Source organism: Athene noctua, chromosome 2 (assembly GCF_965140245.1).
Source record: "Athene noctua chromosome 2, bAthNoc1.hap1.1, whole genome shotgun sequence".
Classification (NCBI taxonomy): domain Eukaryota; kingdom Metazoa; phylum Chordata; class Aves; order Strigiformes; family Strigidae; genus Athene; species Athene noctua.
Genome location: NC_134038.1, coordinates 98,353,977 through 98,376,033, shown reverse-complemented (window position 1 = coordinate 98,376,033; position 22,057 = coordinate 98,353,977). Strand labels below are relative to the sequence as shown.

Below are 22,057 nucleotides of genomic sequence, written 5' to 3'. Positions count from 1 at the left end.
GACAGTCTGCCCCCCCACCTATGTCCCTCCCTTGGAGCTCCAGACCACCACCTCCAGAACCAGGGAGGTCATTCACATGCAACAGAACAAACATGAGAAAAGACATCTAGCAGCATGCGTTTTTCTGACAGCAAGGAAGCTATGGCCAGTTAGTTGTTCAAGATCATCCCTAATGCTTAGTACCTTTACTGCAGTCCCAGCAAGCCACCTGAGGCTGAGTGATTCTTGATAGCACATACAATAAAACTCCAGGAAATACCTGTGCTGCACAGCCACACGGCACAGACTCGTGGGCTTGCACTGAGCAGGCTCAGACATTTATAGGGTACACTACAGGGCAAGGCTATACAGACACACTTGCTTGACTCTCACCAGTGTCAGGCAGCACCCTGCTCAGTCTAATTAGCATAATCAGAGAAGATGTAAGGGGAGAAGCAGGGCTAATTAGCCTGAGCAAAGCACCTTGTCAGCTTGGGAATCTCTGCACGGGGCTCAGATGCACAATAGATGTACCCATCATGACTGAGCCTTTCTTACTCCCTGCAGCCAGCAGGTATTTCATTATGCCCAAGAACTACTGACTGCTGAAGCAATGTGTCTTGTCATCTGAAAGCAGAGTGGGGCGATTCCTCAGTTCTTAACACTACTTTTTTGAAGTGAAGAACTGCAGGGATCTTACAGATCGGTGTATGATGCTTTGTCCCATTGCATGTGCTTAGGCAGATAACTCACAGTCTTCCTCTGCATAATCCTTTTTAAGAGAGGAGGATCCTATTATATTTGCTATGTATTTGTTTTTTATATTTCCTTTTATAGCATTCCAGGTAGTGGAAGAGAAGGAGAGGAAGAACGCGGTGCTAACAATAGTTTCACTACTTCACTGTACCTTCCCCATCTCAAAATACTCTCCAGATGGAAAGGAATTATTTGTAAGCAGGCGGCTGACTGAAGAAAAGTGATAATTACATTAGAATAGTAACAACAAGAAAACCCAGAGCTAATGAAGACTGCCTGCTTCATTTCATTTAAGAAGAGACTTCACACTCTAATGAAGACATATAAAGCTCTGCAGCTCACTCACCCTTTCTACAAATGTCATCAGGAGCAGTAGGACTGCTCACTAAGCCAAACCCCTTCAGTTGAACTGGTTTGACTGGTCAATGATAACAAGGAAGTACTTGTACTTCTATCTCCTCGATCACTCTGCAGGCTATCCCTCAGGTTGAATAAAGATAGTTATACAAACATTTTAATGGATCTAGTAAAAATAAAAAAGAATCCTGGTAATTCTCACTGTGGATCTAACGGACATGGACATGTCTTAACTCAGAAATGAGTTAGAAGGACTTCCCACCTCAAACAGCATCATGAGACAGACTGAATGACAAAGAGACATTATTTCCTCCCCCATCCAGCGCTGATTCTTTAACAAAAGTCACTTACAATACATGTATTTACAAGAAAACAAACAAACAACACTCCTTTCAAAAAATGTACAACAGACCCAAAACACTTTAACTGTGAAGATGAAAAGTGTTAGCTCCGCCAGTGCTCTTCCCTGGGCATCAAGCTCACTTTTACTTCATCAGAGGTTTATGTTACCCAAGGTTTCTTTTTGTGAACTATTTGCAACAGAAATACTAAATCAAGCTGTTAAGAAGAGAGGTTTTATCTGCCAGAGAGACAAACTCTTGGCAGCCGAAGGCTTAAAGCACAATTTGCCCACCGCCTCCATTGCAGTCACCTCTCTGTTGCAAGGAATATCTGTAGCTCTGGTCACAAATGTCCATCCATAAGGGAAGCCAAACCACATTTTGCCCAGCTTGTTTCAACTGGCACAGCTTTTGTAATGCTTCAGCAGGATTCACTGCAGTCCAAACGCTGGAAGTGAGACAAAGGGAATTTATAAATCACCACCCCAATTCTGATTGAAGGTTGCCTGGCACAGAAACTCAGAATAACCTTTCTCTCCTCATCTAATGCAGCCTTCACTTCCCAAATAGATTTCTTCTGTTACTAGTACAGTAACTTGGTAATAATTTGCACTAGTGCTAAAAATTTGATTTGACATAGTGGGGAGGGTTTTTCTATTATTTAAAGACCTGCCAGGAAAACCCATTAGAAATAAATAAAAGACTACTGCACCTCTGGTTTCCTTAGTCTGTTGTCTCTAGTTCTGTTACCCCAAAAGGAAAAGAAGCTAAGAACAATCCTGGCAACTTGCTGCTTTATCTTCTTCCTCTTGACCTTTGTGCCACCAGGTGCCTCTGAAACATTCATCAATGTCTGCAGCTGGATACACCAATGCTGATCAACAACCAGAAACATAAAACTCACCGAGTAGGAACACTGATAGTATCAGTACTGCACATTTGTCTACGAGTATCTAATATTCCTTCCAAACATAAGCATTCGGGGTCAAAATGCCTGGCAGGCTGCAAACAAACCTGGAATAAATATGAATGAACAAGTTGCTCAGAATAGTATTCTGTTACAAAGGGCTCATGATCCCTTTTAACTCTCTTACCAGTAGCAGCAGCCTTTCCTTTTGAATCCATACCCCAAACAGAAAATGGAAAAAAACTTCCCCTCTAGGAGAGCTTAATTTATATTCTCTTCCTGCTGCTGCTGCCACCAACATTATCAGCTTTGAGAGAAGCATTGGCAGGCTACAAGATACTGTTAGGGTCATTGTGGGTGCAGCAAAGCAGTTCACCAGTGATGCTCACTAACACAGCAACACAACAAAGCAGCAGTGAAACAGAGGAGAGGCAGAAGAAATATTCTCACAGGCACGGGACACCTGTGTTTTGGTCAGCTTCACCTCAGACACAACTTGCAGATACTAGAGCAGCTTTCACGCCATGCTATCAATCTGTGAAGACTGGGCTTGGTTCCCAGTGCTGCTTCTTGTTCACTGGAAGTCTCTTGGACGAAAGAGCGCTGCAAGCAAGGATCTGAAGTTTCTCCAGTCGACACCACTAAGTTAAAAATAAGAGCAACCATAAGCTATACTGTTGAACTACAGGAGATGCTTTAGTCTCGTGGACCACACAGCAACTACACTGGTACTGTAAGCATTAACAAATGCATTCACCTGCCTTCCTTGCTGTGTTTACTCGCTCCAACGCACTAGTACTGCCTGGACTTCTCTAACGCCAAATCATGAAACAAAGCTGACAGCGAAAAGCTGGGGCAGCAGTTAAAGTGACTGCCAAAGAGAAATCTGTTTGCTCAGGCAAAAGCTGTTCTCAGTCCAAACATGGGAGTCATAATCTTACAGCCATTTGCTTGGAAGACAATGAAGGGAAGGCAGAACAGACTGGGAAACTACAGCTTGCTGCGGTAAGAGAAGAGAACAATCTTTGTGCCCAGATTTCTTTGCTCTGCAGGGTAAGTTTTACAAAGCTGACAACCGGTAGCAACATGTAGTGGCCCCAGGCATCATGCCTGCCTATCAAAGACTTGGATTTTAGCCCTGGAGAAATTACAACTTCTCAGTTCTCTGGAAGCTATATCGGCCGAGAAGAAAGCAAGAGAGTAATGAATGACCTAACTAAAAATTATTTTAACACACAGATTGCATACTGTAAGCCATAAACTTAGGGGTGTAGGGAGAACTGGGGGAAGACAGGGAGGAGGAAGACATCTTGTATTTGAAGGAACAGTGTAGCCACAGATTACAAAAGGCAACCAAATGGGTCTGCTACAACTGCAAAGTCATCTACTGGAGTGCTAGAGGCTGGCACACAGAATGGAAAGTATGGATCCAGCAGATAAGCCCTGGAGACAGAGGAGGAAGCTCAGCAGTCCAGGGTGGAAAAGACAGGTTAGAAAGCTGTGAGTCAAGGAGCTAGCCAGCAGGAGTGTGGAAAAGATAAGAGTTAAATCCAAGGGACGTGCACAGACATACAGACATGAATAAAAAGGCATTTGGCTCTGTTGCAGTCCCCAAGCACTGGTGGCTTATGGTCGCATCACCGCATGTCCCTCTGCAAGACTCAAAGCCACCCCGGCCACCTCTCCAGTGGGTGGCAGGGGCAAGCAGACACAGCCCAGCTCTCACGCACTGTCTATAGGTGCCCATACACTGACCATATGGTGATCCCCCACTGTCAAAACACCTTGGTTGCTGCGTGACGCCAAGGCAGGTTTGCTGCCCGTGCACTCAGAGGACAGCAGCTTTGGGGCCAGGAGAGTCGGTGAGCCAATGTGATGCACAGAAACACCTACCACTGCCCGCTTCGCTTCTGCACAGACACAGCAGCTCTGCTGTATTTCTGCAACATCCATTTTAATCCAATGTTCACCAGTTAAAATAAACTGCCAAACCGAAGGCCTAGAGTTAGTCAGAGACTTTTTTTGATGTCCTGTGAGAGACCCATACTGTTTCAGCTTCCTCTCCCAAATGTCAGCCTTGAGCCATTCTTGTCTGGCCGACGGAAGCACGTTACATGAAATAAAAGCCAGGAAATAAGACTTTCTGAATAAACATTTATTTGGTGAGAAATACTTCTGAGTTATGGCAGAGAAATGTCAGAAACCTGAAGCCCTATGTATAGCATGCCTACAGAGTGCAATTTCTATTTAAAGGGAAGCTGCAGCTGTCTGTAGCTCTTAATGAAGAATAATGCCTGGGAATAAATTACTGCCATTTCTGAGAGACATTTCTCAAATGACAGTGATTCTTCCCTTTTTCTCTCTCCCTATAAATACCCAGTGGCATGTACTGGGCAGTTGTTTGGAAGAACGGACACACGCAGTGCTGTCTTTTGTCAGCAGCCTGGTAATTTCCGTAGAAAACCATGAAGTGGTTTAGCATACGGATACCAAAGCAATTCAAAAGCAAAGACGTTCAGAAACATTAAGGCTGCATGTGTCAAAACTTCCCGTTGCTCTTCCAAGGTGTGCACAGCTCACTGCTATTTGAAGAGACACCATGTGTCACTTCCAACCACACCACAAACCTGGTGCTGAGGCTCAAGGCTCACAGAAAACTGCTGCAAAAGGCTCACTAATGTTCAATTTTCACCACTTGCATCTGCCCCCTCTCTGAGGGGCTACCACAGAGGCAGCACAGGCAGGCAGAGAAGGTGATGCTCTGGGGAGAGGGTGTGCCCAGGCTGCCGCCAGCCTGGCCAGGCAGCTCAGGAAGCAGCACTGACATCAGCTCCAGGAGCTGTTGCTCCCAGCCCCACTGCAGGTCCAGGTGCCAGGAAAAACAGCCGGCAGCCAGAGGAGTATGGATGAGATAGGACCAGGGTGAAGGGAGCAAGGAGGGCCAAGGAGTGGAGAAAGGAGGCAGCAGCTCAAAAATGGGATGGGACCAGGGCTAAACCTTGTGAAGCCACAGTCCCCGAGACCCTCTCCAGGGTTAGCCCTTACGGCAGCAGGTTCCCACCGAAGGCGGGCATGGAAAGCCTGTCAGAGTGAAGAGTGGGGATGTTTACTATCCTGCCATCCACAGTTTGCCCAAAATAACAGTTATAGATATGAGATCAACTGAAGACGTTTTAATTATTGACACATACTGGATTTAGAGATTTACTTTCCATTTCCCACAAACGGTGCCAGAGGTTTTCACATAAGCAAAAAAAAAAAAAAATAAAGTGAAGAAATGCCTGCAAGTAAGGAACACGAAGAGTTTATTCATTGCTCCTGTCAGAATGTGTTTGTGCTTGTGCGGCTAGCACTCCAAAAAAGCTGCGGCATATGTTTTCAGGATGGAAAAAAAACCTCAGGATACCTAAATCCTACCAGAAAATTACAAAACCGTATGCTGGAATTCGCAAGGTACGTCCTGCGAGAGCAAAGGAGCCTTGCCTTACTTTGTTTTTACCCTTTACTAAGTGAAATAAACGTTCCTCCTTAAGAAATCCTCCTGACATCCCTTTTTCTCTCTGCAAAAGAGGAATATGGACTTGATTTGTACAAGCTCTGCTATTCCAGAAATGTGCTTCATCTGAATGAGGAGAGAAGGAGAAAGGAAACAAGAAATTTGTACTGTTTAGTAAACAGGCAGTTTCTAGGTGGATACAAGACGCTGGTCCCAATTTACTGACCCCTTCCCTCCTCACACCCCCCTTCCTCTGAAATTTGCCTGGGTGGCAGGAGGAGGCAGTGGAAGGGATGAGAACAGCTACTGCTCACAATGTTCGGAAAGGTCTGATTGTTTTCTGCACATCTTAGCATGACAACACCTTGCAAACTCTCAGGGAAGAGAGAGCAGTACTTTTCAGTAAAAACACTGTATGCCAGCATTTCCTTTCAGCTGAAACACCATACCTCCTCCTCTCTGGTATTCTTGTCTCCTCAAGAGGATAAAGGAAAGAGGGAAGGAGAGAGGAGGAGCCTGGCCAACTGCCTCCTTCTTGCGGCACTGTCCTCCAAGCAGAAGCCAGGTGACAAAATATGCTTTCAAGGAACTTCTGAAGAGCTCTCCATCACCTACAAATGACTCCCCTAAAGAACCCAGTCCTAGGTGCCAGGGTGAAAGCTGTTCTCCAGAGCACTTCCTTTCCATCCATACCTGGTGAGAACAGTGCTGCTTCGTCTGTGTAAACCCAGGCCTCATGACTGTAATTTGGGGTTTTGGCACCGCAATAGCAGACTACTGTGCTGTGCTTTAAGTGGGCTCATTTTAAACCATTTAAGACAGGAGCAAATGTAATAATCACACAGACAGCATCTTTGACAGATACTCTGTCGTGGCTGATGATTGCCTCCTTCTCCCATGCAGTTTATCTGGCTGATCTGGCACATCACATACCTTAGAGGACTCAAGGAATGCTCTCCTTGGCATGAGGTGGTGCTGCTGTTGCAATCAGTGGAGGTGATTGCAACATCTTGAACAAACATCTCCTGCTATCCCAACAGCTTTGCATGCTAGAACAGTTTTTTATTATTATTATTATTTAAGGCTGCCCTCCTCTGCTCTAGGATGTCAACGTGCAAAGTAAGCCCTTGTGGTTTCAAAGAAGTCTTTCAAAGTGTGGGAATAAACTGATACGGCCACGTCTGCTTGGATACAGACAGTGAGAAGCTCCAGGTCTCAGAGGCCCCTTATTCATCTTAATGAGTTACTAACTTGGCAGCTTAGTGGTACTAGTAACTAACATCTCCAAATGTCAGCTTTGTTAACTATTTCACTGTAGATCAAAGCATGCGGGAAAGGGGAGAGATAATAAAGATTTTTAAGTGTCTTCTCTAACATTTATTTTCCAAGTGACTCTTGAGAAAGCAGTACCACTTAAGACTCTGTCTCAATCTGCTTCCCAAAGCCTGAACTCAAAGGGAAAAGAAGAGCAGAGGAGGGCATCCAGCTTTCAGGGAGCTAGAAGGCATGCTCAGCAGTCAGAAAATATATTTATATTTACTAAATTTATGGAAAGTGCAAAAACTAATTTGCTTGAACTGGAAGAATCTGCAGCTGCTTTATCACTACTAACATCCTGAAGGACCACTGCATACTTTGGGCATTAAGGATTTAAATACTAACTTACCTAATTCTGAAGTTCCCAAGGTTCCTTCTTAAGACAAAAGTAAGGATTATTCTCAAACCTGGCAAGCAGGCTTCCTCTGTTTATGAGGATGTTTACATTTGACCTGCACATTTGCCATTTCAACCCAGAAAAGCTGTGGGCTTCATGAGAAAAACAATGAACATAAAAATATGCCTTCTCTTTAGCTATCCCTCATGGTTAATGTGACTGTGTTTCCCTCTGAAAGGTGTGCTACTCCAATTCCTATGAACACAAATCCCTGAGAGGAGTGTTTGTATTGAAAATACTCAAACGAATGTAACAAACCAATCAAAGCAATAGGAGTTAGGAATACCAGGCACAAATAACCACATTTGCATTCCTCTGATTTGAAAGCAGCCAAATAATTTCAACCATTGTATAAGCATGTATAAAACTCCTGAGTCTGACCTGTAGATTGCTGAACATTCCATAACATTTTTAATTCTTGTTACGCTACACAGTCCCAAGGCCTTCAAATGGAGGCCTACATACTTAACTAAAAAGCTACAGTAATGTGTTAAATAACTGTAGCAGCCCATAGAAAAGAAACCCAGCATCTTTCCTTGGATAACACTATTCTGCCCCTGAAGACATAAAAAAAAAAAAAAAAAAAAAAAAAAAAAAAAAAAGGAGAGAAATTCAAGTCTGGCTTTGCAGCCCAACCCAAACACACCTGCCTTTGGTTTCAGCAGAGTGAAAAGATGCTCAGTACATCCCATGGATGGGAGCAAACACTGTAGAGTACACTACACTACTGCCCCCCAAAAGACACAATGGCAAGTACACGTTATTGCTTCTAGGAACTCACAACATTCACTATGCTCTTCTTCAGGGAATTCTGGATTATCCTTTAGCATGAAGATTTTTCAGAAAATGACGGATTGCTCACAGGTCCTCACTGGCTTTCCTCTTTCAAATAAAGTAAGATAGAGCTGTAAAAGAAAATCAAAACAAAGTAAGAAAGCAAGGAATAAAAAAAGGAAAATCCATATTGCTGTTTAGCAAATGATTCCTCCATCTCCTTGAAGCAAATGCATTTTTAATGAGCTCCCAGGATGTAGATTCCAGTACAGAGTGAGTGTATGTCAAACACTGATTTGGATAGGAAGAGTCATTTGCGTTGTACTTATTACCAACAATTAAAACCCAGTTCAGAGTTGCTGAGGCAGATACATAATTAAAATAGTTCTTGGATACTTCTGTTACCATAACTAGAGGAAGAAAAAACTATTCAGGGTTCTCATTTTGCAAAGTGTGCAAACAGCGCAGGGTGTGCAGAGAGATCCACACAGGAAGACTTTTTTCTCAATGAACTCTTCTAAGGGGATGCAAACACCTATCTATTTCTGTGGTTATCTGTAATATTGCAACAGAGGAGTACTGAAAACAAAATACACACACACACATGCTATTCCACAGTAGGAAGTATTTTTCACATCTGAGATTTTTAAAATCGTGCGGTTTTTCATACTTATTTTTTGGCAGAATTTCTTTGTGGACCAACTCTTAATTTTTTTGACCCACTGTACAAGGTATCAGACTATCCTCAGCCTTTTTACTGTGGTCTGAACAAACTGCTGTGCTTCTTTTTTTGTGTGAACCCCACACGGAATACTTAAAATAGAGTGTGTATTTCCACAAGGCCTGACATGAACGTTTTTTTCCTTCAGCCAGGTTCCCATGGTCTACTTGTGTTTCCTAAATTCTTAGCTTCACTTTGTGCCACAAACCTTTCCTATCTCCTTGACATAAGACTCCTCAAACATTTCACATGTAATTCCAGGATTTGTGCGCATGGATCCCATCCTATCAGCACCATGGTGGAATCCACGTCCCCAAACCAAAAACATGTGCTGGGCAGAAGTCTACACTTGAGACAGTGCAAGCTCTCTTTACTTTCAGTGGAGGAAACCTGGGAACCTAGAAAATTATTAATTTGACCTATCTTAAGCATTTACTTTAGGACAGAATGAATCACTCTCTAGAAAGGTCTGCTTCTCTCCCTCTATAAAGTGAGTCTAGACACTGAGCTCAGATTAGATGGCTACAGATGAATGCAGATGAATCTCACCCTACGTAAAGGCATGAAACAAGTCACATGGACAAAAGCAGTTCATGGGTGAAGAGATGAGGGAAGGCAATGCAATGGTAACTATTAAAAAAAGTTTACACCCCTGAGACAGTCTTATTTGAACATACAAATCAACAACAACAAAACCTTCCAAAACCCAAACCAGTATTTGCCCAGCTGATTCAGCTTTGGTGTAAAGCTACTCCCGGATTTACTGTCTAAGGCCAAGGCCTCACAGATCAGCATCCATGAGCCAGTGTCCAGCTGGTTAGGACTCTCCAAGGTGCACGTGCAGTCACGATGATAACCACTTGTCTTAGTTGCATGTGTCTTGTCCTCTCCCTGATGGATTGTAGCAATGCAAGACACCAGTCACAGAAGTCTTCCCAGCTTAAGAAACTCTAAACTGGAAGTACAGCTCCTGGGTGACAGAGGCACTGCAACCTCAAGGTCCTTCAGATACCCAGACCCTGGCTACAGTTCTAGGACTTTGATAAACAGTTTCTCTCCTCTACTAAAATGCGACTCCGTCACTTATTTGACAGAAAAGCACACTATCAGACATAATCTGACAAGCTTTTTAACTTTAGAAAGCAGACCAAAACCATAAAAAACCCCCAAACCTATTTTTAAGTCAACCCTGAAAATTTTGCCTAACCCAAAGCAATTTATTTTCAAGCCATTTATTTTTTATTTAAATTATGTGAATATGAAGATTGAAAAAAAAAAACCAAAATGCAAGGCCAAAAAAAAATCTAAAAATTCAATTTCTTAAACTTCATCTCTTGTCATTCAACATTCAAGGGAACCTGAAAATGGAGTCCAAAGGACTAAGAGAAAATATTTAACATTTCTACCAAAATCAGATGGCTTCCAATTATTTTTATCAAGAGCAGGGAAGTTTACTCCATGCGCACCTTGTCTCCCATACCAGATTTTGCAGTGCTTGCTTGTGTGGACTCCTCTGAGCCTCCCTGGAGAATCAGCTGCTTGGATGACTGGGTTGAAACTCACCACACTCGGTGAAAGTTCTTCCACTAACTTCAACAGGTGGGATTAGGATTTTGATTCTGTTCAAGTTAAACAAGGCTCTGATTGCCTATACTAGGGCGCCAATCACTGAAACAGGAGCGAGCGTTGCATGCTAACTATGTAGTTATCTTGCTATCAGTTCGGAATTTATCTTGCAGCCCCCTGCCAGCACATGGACATGGGAACAAGTCACAAGCAGCATCCATGTGATACAGTGCAGTGATGCTCTGTGGCCAATATCCTTCTCCATGCACCCTTATTTCATAGGAAAGATGACACGAAGCAAGGTAGCCTACCCCTCAGGGAAAAAAGGGTGAGAGACCTTGTATTTACCATAGGATGCCTTTGCACCATGCACACAGCCAGTTATTACGGAGCAGATGACGTGCTGTAAATTCACAAGCTAGTTTAATCTGCTACAACTTGCTCACTTGACCTTACCCGTAGGCACTTCTTTCTGTGAGGGGCAAGGCACGTCTGCCTGCAAATGTTCCCAGACACTTTTATGCTTAAGATTTAAAGAGAGCATGGTACAAACTTCAGGACACACAGGAAGATACGCTGCTTCTCGAAGCATAATCCTTGCCTGAAGAGCAGAGTACTCATTCCCTAACTGGGACTATCTTTTTACTATGCAGATCTGATGGGCTGTGATGACATGCTCTTCTTGGAACATGCAGAAGTCGTAACTTGGAGGAACCATCAAGGAAGGCCAGTGTGCAGGCAACTAGGTTTTAACCAGGCTTTGCAATTGAAGTTTCAACACGATCAATGGATCATTATCACATACACAGTTACGTATCACATCTTGGCTATAAAGGGAAGTGTTACGCAAGGAATCAGGTTTTCATGGTCCTACAACATTATGGTTATTCAAATATCACAGCACAGTCCTGTCTCCGAGTGCTAAAAAGGACACTGAGTTGACAGATTGTAAGTGTAATTGAAAGATGAACAGACCTCAAATCAAAGAACATGAAAGTACTTCTTGGGAGTATTTAGATACTAAAATTGGACCCCAGGGCAATCAACAAATAAGAACCATAGTACAAGCAAGCAACTGCAAATTGGCAAAACTGAAAACCAGAAGCCGGCTCTGTGCAATACTCTGTATTTGTTCCAATAAAAGGTCATGCTCTCCATCTTGCTTTGAAGAGCAGGCAGTGAGAGATCACCATTTTTCTAGCCCTTTCCTGCAGGTTTTTAATTGCCATTCCTTTCTCTCTTGCATCATGTAATTTGGTTTTCCTAATTCACAAATCAGCATAAGCTAATAAAACTGTTTAAGAGACGGCAACGTTGTTCCCAAGTTGTTTCGTTGTTCACTATTATCCCACAACTAATCCTTCAACTCAAATAAAACTGTAATTCATTTCCTCCTTTATTCTCCCTCTGCATGAAATAATTTTAGACAGGTTCAATCCTGCCCCACTGCAAATGGGAAAGGCGAGGTTGTATCTTCCTGGAGCGTGTGTGATTTCAATTACCTAATGTGCATAACATCTATCATGTCAGGAAAAAACTTCTAAATAATTTTCAACAGGTTTTGCTGATTTTATACATATAGAAAATATTCTAAAGGAAATTAAAAAATCAAATTAAAAAAAAAAACACACAAACCAGCCAAGAATTAAATATCTTTTAGATTTCAAGTTAATAAAAGCTTCTCTAAACCAGCCATGCCGAACTTTACCCGTCTGAAAAATCTCCTGACATTTTGTCTGTGTACAAAGGCTGCTCCTGATGGGGCTGAGTCATCTTTACATTAATTGTTCTGCTAGTGTAAAAAAGGCTTAAATCACAATTATGCCTACTTTAAGACTAAGGTGGAGGGATATTACCTTAGCGCAAAAGAGGTTTAATTTGCATAAAACAGGCAGGCTGATTTCTGTTTAGCATCCATTGCTCATCTGAAGCTTGATTTACCACGGCTTTGTCACATAAACAAGCACTTCCCATAGCTTTGTATATAGTCCATAGTGAAATGCCCAACTTGGTGTTACACCCACTTTGCGCAAGGTGAATAACTGTATCTGGGTGCAAGTGAATAGTAAATCAAGTTGTCAGCACTCTGCATACCCTGCAGGTCCTAAACCAGAAAAACATCATGCAGATCGTGGGGCTCAGACAAGGAAGCAATCCATCCTGCCCAGCAATTTGCAATAGGGGAAAAAAGATAAATGTTACTTTCCCCAGCTCTGTGAACACATCCCTGTGCATCTTTCCTGCGTGAATGGCATTTCCAGTGCGAGTACTTATGGGAAAAATGAAGTGCTGCAGGATGGAAACATCTGTCTGCAAGCAACAGACAGACAGGACCAGCATGTGGGGCTGAAGGGGTAAGGCTGCAGCTCACACCCTCCAGTGCAGGATCTACTACTGAAGATGACCAGTAATTCTTGTGCAACCAACGTTAACTGTTAGTCATCTAGAAATCAGTGTCCCAAGATTTAATCGAGAAAAACATTATTCATTATTATTTCATCCACAGCAGGTATTTTTCCTGACTTAGGGCTCAGGTAAACCACCCCTCATTTTAGCATCAACTGATACAAGCAGACTGGGAATGGGATTTTTCAGCCCTACTCACTGGACATCCATCCTTCCAAACCTGTTATCTGGAAACCATGGAAGCAGCTGTGTTCCCAGAACAGTTCTTGCTGCTCTCATTACCCATTCTCTAACCCCAACACCTCCAAACAAGCGATCAGAAAATAGATGAAGGTTCATCATCGGAGGGATAGTTGTAAATACGAAAACACACATGCCAGCTCAAACTCACACTCTCTGTTTACACCATGCCTAATAACAATACAAACACAAACCTGACTAGTACCTCTGAGAAATCACCTTTACACAAATAACAGCAATCACAACCACACTAATTATTTTTACTTCAGTAATACCCGGGTCTTCCAGTATGACTTGAGGTTAAATTGTGCTTAGCCCTGTGCTTCACTTACTGTGCTTCGTTTCTAAGTTCCACAAGATTTCCCCCACAAAGAGAGTAACACATAAGGTATTAAAAGAGCAAGTAAAGAGGTGGACAGTGGGTTCAACACACAATGCCACCAGATGAAAAGAAAACTAACAGGAGCATGTATAGATTGTTTTGTCTAAGAAGCAATAGTACAGAACTGAAAGAAGAAAAAACACCTCACAAATATCTCCTATCAGATGCCAGTGACGTATTTTTAAATAAAAATCCATCATCCCATTACCATCAGCACTCCCTATTTGCCACGTTCTCATGGCTATCAAAACAGGAATAGGGGGAGGAAAGAGGGGGGATTTCAACACTGACTTACATTTCTCTTAGCATGACAACTTCCTTCATTCTCAGACAGAGGTTTTAAGTAAAAACAACTCTATTGCCTCTGTGTTTGTAACACAGTCATTCCTACAGGTCTTCTGAGCAGAAGAAATTGGAAAAAGAATGCAAATGGTCCATAATAATTCAGGCTCAGAGCCAGTAATGTTGAACAGATACAAGCAATAAAAATAACCACTCTGGATGCTTCTGTTACATGACATAAATAATTTTCTTTTTCTTTTGTGGAAGCTATTATACAAAAAATGCAGCTCAACTTTGAGTTGAGACAATGAGACTCCTGCATATTTGAGGAACTGCAGCGCCCTTGTAACTTGTTACAGATGAGAACGGGCTTAAGAGCTAGGCCTTGGTTAAATGGAGACATCTCAGAAAATGGCCACAGCTCTCCTGCAAAGAGCGAGTGTTGAAGGGGGAATCCAAACGCAGTGAGTCTCAAAGTGTAGCAGCACCAAAACCAACAGCTGAGGTTCTGTTTATTTGCAGTATTTTAACAAGCCAAAGATATACCACCCCAAGAAGACAGTTCTGTGGGTTGTCACATTAACGAATACCAGCAAAAAGGCTCGACCTTTGGCGGCAGCAGTAAACCCAGCAGATGCCCACTGTACAGATTCCCTGGTGTCAGTAAAACTTGAGCTGGGACCGTGGCCTTTGCCTCACCGGCCTCAACCACAGGTTCCCAAAGCTATTCATCCGCCTATTTACACAAAGCTTTCAGGAAGCAGGTTCCCGCAGCCTCTACCTGTACAGCAGGTTGGGTTGAGAAGGACCTGAGTAACACAAGCCATCAGGCCAGGGACACACACGCGGGTTCAGGCACAAACAAGGCCACCACGTGAGCCTTGCTTCCTTAGGAAGCCCGCCCAGAACCCACCCTTAACCTTCTCCCTGCTTCCAGCATGGCCACGTCTTCTGTGCTGCTGATGCAATGTGAAACACAGTGCTGGAAAACAAAGGCACTATTGACTAACTTTTTTTCAGGATTAAGATGACTATGCTAGTTTACAACAAAGATTTCAATGGTTTCAACACCGAGCACTAAGTAACAGGAACACGACTTGGCAATAAATCCAGAGATTACCTGTTGAAACATTAATGGCAAACACCTTTTGATGTGGGCTGCTTTATGTGGTGCAAAAGCCAGCACTGTAATTATGCATTTCCTTTCTATGAATCTAGTATTTAAAAGTAAAGTATTACTTGGGGGGTGCGCACTCGTATGTGTGTGTATGTGCCTGTGCGTGCATGTGTGTGTGTGTTACAGGAAATACTCTACAGCTGAGCCTCCAATTTACCAGCGTAGCTGCACGTAGTAAATCTGCAACAGGGGACCTCAGCCGTTTCATTCATCGTGCACCAAGCGGAGGGCTAAGACAATTGCCACACTTAAGACAAATGCCAGCATGAGTCATACCAGCCGGAGTGCAAACATGTTTGCTGTTGGGTGAGTCAGAATATCACATCCTGAATTCACAAACCTTCCTACAAATAATAATTTCCAAAATTGTTGCATTTCTTTAATAATTTTAAGTTATTTTAAGTGCAATGCAGAACCTATAAAGACTTGCATGACTACAAAGAAAATGTTTTTATCTTCTTCCCTTTTGTTCCTGATTACATGTACCTACCTATAGTAGTAGGCTGTCTACAGTGACTGAAGTGGTAATTGTGTCAATGCACACTTAGCAAAACACAAACATGGCTCAACATGGGTGACAAATGAACGATACACTTCCCCCCCCCCCCCCAAAAAAAAGAGAGAACTAAACACAAGCCATAGGACCTTTCACTTACTGTATACGCTTTCCATATCAGCACTTCTTTGATGCTCTAATTCTGACGTGATTTAGCACGCTCAGGATTCAGAGAAAAGGAACATCATGCTGGCATGGGACACAGACCAGCTGAGGAAAGCGGTGAGAAATGCTGGGAAAGTGGTGAGAGAGGCCACGGCAGCATTGCTGCCTGTGGGCAAGGAGGGACTGGGCCTGCCAACCGTGCTCGATAGCATATGTACACACAGGAAAAGCACAGTCCCCGCTTCATTGAGTGCTCAGCCTCAATACAGCATACAGCGATCATTCCTCTCCAAGAATAAGAACATACCTGGTAACAAAATTAATGCACTGTAATAATTGGTATTGATTATCCATGACTGCCTTTAACTCAGGAAAGTATCTGAATCAGAAGTCATGCAAGTGCCTTTTGAAATAGGGCTGGACTTAAGGATATGGCCAAATTTATTCAGGAGAGTGCTGATAAAGATGTGTGATGTCTCTGAGAGCAAGGAAAAAAATTTGTGATTTTGTTTAAGGTTGGGGGGGGTGTTTCTAACTTGATTTTCAGTTAGGAGTTTATTCTCGTCTTACACGAAAGGGAATTCACACACATACAAATCTCCTTACATCAAATCAAGACAGTCTTGCTTTCTCCTAATTGTTTTGTGGAATAACCACTCAGAAGTTCATTTCTGTTACCTTTCTCAGGCAAAATAAAAGGCCTTTTAGAAAAATTTTATTGCTAAAACAATGAAATTCTCCTGGGAACGACTTCGTTATGGAAATGAAGTGACAGCTTCTTTTATCTAGCCAAGCAGCAAGTCTGCATTTATAAAAGGCATTCTGTGCACGAAGTACAGTGAGTGGGAGGACATGAAAATGCTATTTTTAATCCAGATTTCAGCGTTCCTCCCATACAGATCTCCTGGAATAATAACAGCAACAACAATAATGATAATTAATAATGCCAAAAAAGGAGTATCATCTTAAAGGTGAGTGGCATGCGAGAAAGGAAATTGTAGTTAAGGACTTCTAAGATTTAGGGACAAATGTAAGGTTCTTTCAAATAAACTGGAATTGTGCCATGAATTTCACAGGATTTGAAATCTGCCCCCTGAATTTTATACTATAATTTTTTTAAAAGGCAATAAATTATCATTACGTGCAACATATGCTGCATCTCTACCATTTGTTTTCTTGTAGCAATTGTTTATTTTCAGAAACACCACTAAATGAAAAGTTAACTGTGGAGTTAATGCTGTCTCTATGTTTGGTTAAGTGACCATGACAGCTTTTAGATCTGGGGAAGAAAGCAAACCTTGAGAAAATCCAGGGGCAATCAATGTTTTCAAATGCAATGAGAACAAGGGTAGGATCCTGACTTTGGCCCAAAGCTTAAAAAAAAAGACACTGGAAAGATCCTTTTCTGCTTCGCTGACCTTTGGACTTGTCCCTCTGGACACTGTCACAGAGCAAAGTCATTGAATTAATGCATACAGACGAAGTCTGGGCCAAATCCTTCATTCCTACCGGGAATACACCGGCTCCAGTGAACCTGATGTATAACTATCCCAGGGCAGAAGTTAGCCCTGATTATTGCAAGATTGTTATTCAGTTGTGCTATCATCTACCAGTGGTAATTAGGACAAGCCTTTGTATTTCACACCTAATAAAAATTAACGAGAATGATCAGGCAGTAACAAAATGTACGGGAGGCACATTCACAACGAGGTGCAACATAAAACCTGCTGGTGCGATCGCACTTGGAGTAACCCCACCACTGGAAAGCCCCCATTTCACGCGAAATTAGAGCAAACTGGAGAAATCACACACGCTGTCTCTCCCTCTCTTACACTCGGCAGCTCTAACACAGAAACACGTCGGAGTCTCGCACTGACTCATGTTTCAAACACAGGAGCACTCCCAACACGCGCGCCTGCACACAAACCGCCTGCACACAAACCCCCTGCACACACCCTCCCTGCACATCCCCTGTCTCACGCTGCTGCCACGGGGGGTATACCAACCTTGTCCAAGAGATTTCCCTCTATGTTTTCAGTCCAATGCAAAACCTCCATCAGCAGTAGCATGAAACGTGCAGGAACCAGCACCCTTGGCATGCTACCCCCCAGTGAACAATCAGCCGCCTAACTACTCAGGTAGGATCTGTTTTTGAAAGCTATTAAGGACCATGCTTGGAGGCACTTCCACTCTCTCACCCTCCTATAAGACAAATTTTCGTGCCATTAACCTTTATTTGCCTTTTATGCAGTAAAATTTAAGTCTATTAAAATACAGAGTTCCAATTCGATATTTTGATCACCTCCATCTGCTTCATGGGAAACGTATGGTGGTAAAAGAGAGAAAAAAATATGTAGGACTGGAATAAGTTAGCCCTGTTTTCCTTTTTTGTCCATTGCTTGCTGCCAAACACGTTTGCTGCTGGTCACTTGCCTAGCTCACTGCCAGCAAATGCTCAGCTGGGCATGTCACCAATGTTTAACCCTCAATAAAATCAAATCGCAATAATACTTTGCACTCATTTACGGTTTCACATATTACAAACACTGAAAAACAAAACAAAACAAAACAAAAAACAAAACCAAAACAGCACACTCCGTAACACCCCTGCAAGGTAAGTTGAGTATTATTATTCATGCCTTATGCAAAGAGAATTTCACTGGGGAAGGGATAATTGACTTGCCCAAAGCTATGCAACACAGGTGCTCCTCTTTCCTGGTTCCCTCCTTATTCCAACAGACCAGCTTCAGCCTCTCCTGAAATTCAGAGAGAGTTAGTCCCCTGTCTTCATTTCTACCTCTTTGTGCTGTTGATGGAAAGGAGGGAGCAAGGTCTCTTATACCCAGGGGTATAAGTAGTATGTGGATGGTGTCAGAGTGGTCCCTGGCTGCATTGGCTTGTGGCAGGAGCAGAATCGACTGGACACACAACACTCCCTTTTCCACCTCCCTGCAGCAAGCAAGGATTAGATGCAGAGGAGAATTTGGTCCGCGGAACATTACAAGCCTTTTTCACAAAAGACAACCAAGTTGTAGTCTCTGCATATGCCTTCTAGTACCACAGGGAGGACAGTAGAGGACTCAGCAGCATATATATAACACACACTGCTCCTCATACTCCTTTCCCTCAACCACAAAAAAGGGATGAACAAAATTGAACAAATAAAGCTTCTGTCCAGGATAAACAGCAGCAAGGCAGGAGCAGTGCCCACTGCCTGCTTTTGCGCCCTGCAGCCACCCCTGCCAACCATCGTGTGGCAGAAAAGGCCACGCTGGGCTTGCCTGCAGCTGGTGCTGCTGCTGTCAGATGGACCTGAATTTTTTAACCACCTCTCAGAGGTGAAAACCCTCACGTCACAGGCTGGACAACAGAGTAATGTAGTCAGAGATCCTGTTACAACACCAGCTGCTCATCCTGCACCGCCACTGACAGCCACAGCGTAGGTGGGACCCAACCACGCTTACTACGTCAGAAATCACAATTTTTCTACCTGTAAAAGATCTGTACCCTTATGTGCATTGACACAATTAAACCAGAAACCTTACCTGCTAGCACTGTGGATGTAATTATCCTAGATAAAAAAAGGGCTTTTATTGGCAAAGCTCTTCCCAGTTAACAGACCTTTGATCAAAGCAGTGAGACTGGAAAAGCACTTGAACACCTTCATCAGCTCCTGAGCTAAGACAAGGGTTAAGTAGAGGGGTTTATCTCACCTAACCTCTCACTTTTAACCACGTTTGGTTGGGTCAGGGCCAACTTAGTGTAACCAGATCCTCAGCTCTAGCTGCAGGTTTTGTTTGCCCTGAAGCGCTAGCTCAAGCCAAAGCCTCTTTAGCTATCCCACCTAGGAGTGCCATCACCCCTGCAGATCAGCAGATGAGCTCCACGGTTTAAGTGGATTAGCTGTGCTCAACAACTCCGCTACATCCAGTTCTCCTGTCAGCAGCACTCAAGCTTCAATCAGCAATGATCTTATATTCAGCTGCTCCGGGAGGTTTTGCTGCAGAGGACCGAGCTGGGTTAAGGACAAAACTGAGCCATCCCCAGGCCCTAGGAGAAAGACAGGCTTGCAGCTTGGGCTTCATAGGCATCCCAAGGGGCTCAGTGAGCCAGAAGTGTCTGCAAAGTTTGCCCCCTCCCACACCTTCTCTGGCACCAGGGTTTCGGGTTTCCACTACAGCCTGAAATTAGGATGAAAAATACCAGCCTGACACACCACACACCGCCTTGTCATGACTTCTTACACAAAATCCTCAGCAGCAGCACAAAGAAGAGCAGTGCTTAAACTGACACAGTTAACAGGATGCCCTCCTGATCCCACCTACCGCAGCCACCCATCTCAAACTGGGAGGAAGAGCCTCTGCTGTGTCTTAGCAACTACAAAACTTGGTTCCAGCAAACTTCTGTCAGAAAGCAATGAATTGCAATTTCCCAGGTACACCATATCCTTCTCTCAGCCACTCCTCCCAAAGGCAGCAGGCAGAAGTGCCACATAACATAATCAGTGTGAAGTTGTAACAGTGTGGGAGAATGTGGCAATTCATGGAAAATGTCATGGACCAAAAGGTAATTAGCAGCAAGTCTAAATGCAGAAGCAGAAGGGAGTGGTTTCCTAACAAAACAAGCCTTGTTAAAAAAATAAAAAAACCCCACCACCCTAAAACTTGCTTTCCTCAAAAAAGCAGCATTCTCAGGAGACTGAAAGCATGTGAAAAAAAATACCTCTGTGAAGCTTTCTGTAAAGATTATTCTTTACAGACAGATTTGGCAGCCCTTTCTGCTCTGTCTCCTAATGCTATTGAGTATAACTATGGTAAGTCAATAAGCAAAGCCACTCAAAGTTTTTATTTTGAGGTTTTCTAGGCCAAGAGAGGAAGCAGTGTGATAGGAAAGTTTTCAGAAGTGGGAGTTGTGCCTGCCTTGCTTCTAATTGTAGTGAAACTGTCAACCTCTGCGTTGTGTTTCAAGACTTTACACTTCAAAATCATTCCCTCTGTGCTTTGAATTGCTTACTTTTAAGCTAACTACTTCTAAAAGTGCTGTTTAAAAAAATGACATCTTCAACCACATTTAACGTTGAGAATAAATCTAAATTTGCAAAGTCTCATTGGGTCCTTGCAAAAGTGCAGATTTTTTTTTTATCATACTTGACAGCCAATCTCTTGGAAATGATTTGTGGGGAAATTTAGTTTAAATTACTTCATATCAAGGCATTTAAGAGAAAATGTGTTTTTTGTTATAAGCTAAAAATAATGATGTTCTTTTTACCTTAGATACAAAAACCCCCTCAACATTCAAGCAGCAAACAACACTGAAAGCAATTAGTAAACTTACAACTAAAATCCTACCTATGTGCAGACGTATTAATCGTATTTCAGAATGAGCTCCAGGTGCACGTGGCTAGAAAAAACTAACTAGGCTGATTTACCTTCTCCCTTGTAAACCGCCAAAAGAGAAAGCAAGTCCACGTACTAATGTGAGAATTACAGGCACTCACTCACTGCCCTTGGAAAGATGTTCTCTGCCTCTGAGCACTAAACTTGGGGCATCACCCCACCAATGACAAGAATGGTAAATTCACAGATACGCTGATGTGCTAAATTTCTCTTTAGTGCCCAGACCTGATCAAGTAAGGAGACAGATACCTGCCAAACTGCAAGGACCCGAGGGAGCCCCGTCCTTTCCGAGTGCCCCTGCATACATTCAAATTTCAGGGTAACGAGGAAGCCATGGTCCTTTCATGGTGACATGACACAAAGAATAATAACGTTACTTTGGCTTTAATGATTTTAAAATACGGAAGATCATTTTGGGAGAGTAAAGACAGTTAGGCTCAGTAAGGCACAGACATATTTACACTTTGTTGCTCAATATGTTAAAATCAATTCAGGGTAAATGTTTACTGCTAAATATTTGGGGAGATGGAGAATAGCCATGTAAAGCAGCTCAGAGCATGCAGGCTCAGAGTCAGCTCAGCCAGAAGCCATCTTCTAGCTAGTGTGACTGTGCCCTGCACAAGGAAGACCCAAGACTGACTCCAATTCCTGAGTAATGCTTTCACCAAACAGAAAACTGTACTGTACCTTGTGGGGCTGAACGACTTTGAAGTATTATCTTGAGGTCTGCTGAAGTTTGAGGTGTTCCAGATGCCAGGTTTCAATTTAAGCTAATCTATTTTTCATATCCATCTCCTGGACTCTCATCCCTCTGGTTTAAAGCAGGACAGCACAGTACTTAAGCCTGGAAAAAAACCTCCTACCATCGCTCACGAATGACTCCCCCTTGTAACATTTGGAGA

At 43.0% G+C, this 22,057-nt stretch overlaps 1 protein-coding gene across 1 annotated transcript in view; it reads right to left on the bottom strand.

Annotated features, from left to right (window-relative positions):
- The window catches only part of ATXN1 (ataxin 1), a 226,169-nt gene that overhangs the window by 84,692 nt on the left and 119,420 nt on the right, over nt 1–22,057 (bottom strand). Inside the window, exon 5 of the mRNA XM_074899713.1 lies at nt 8,332–8,455. The gene's annotated coding sequence lies outside the window, so the exon portion shown is untranslated. The remainder of the gene's footprint in view (nt 1–8,331; nt 8,456–22,057) is intronic.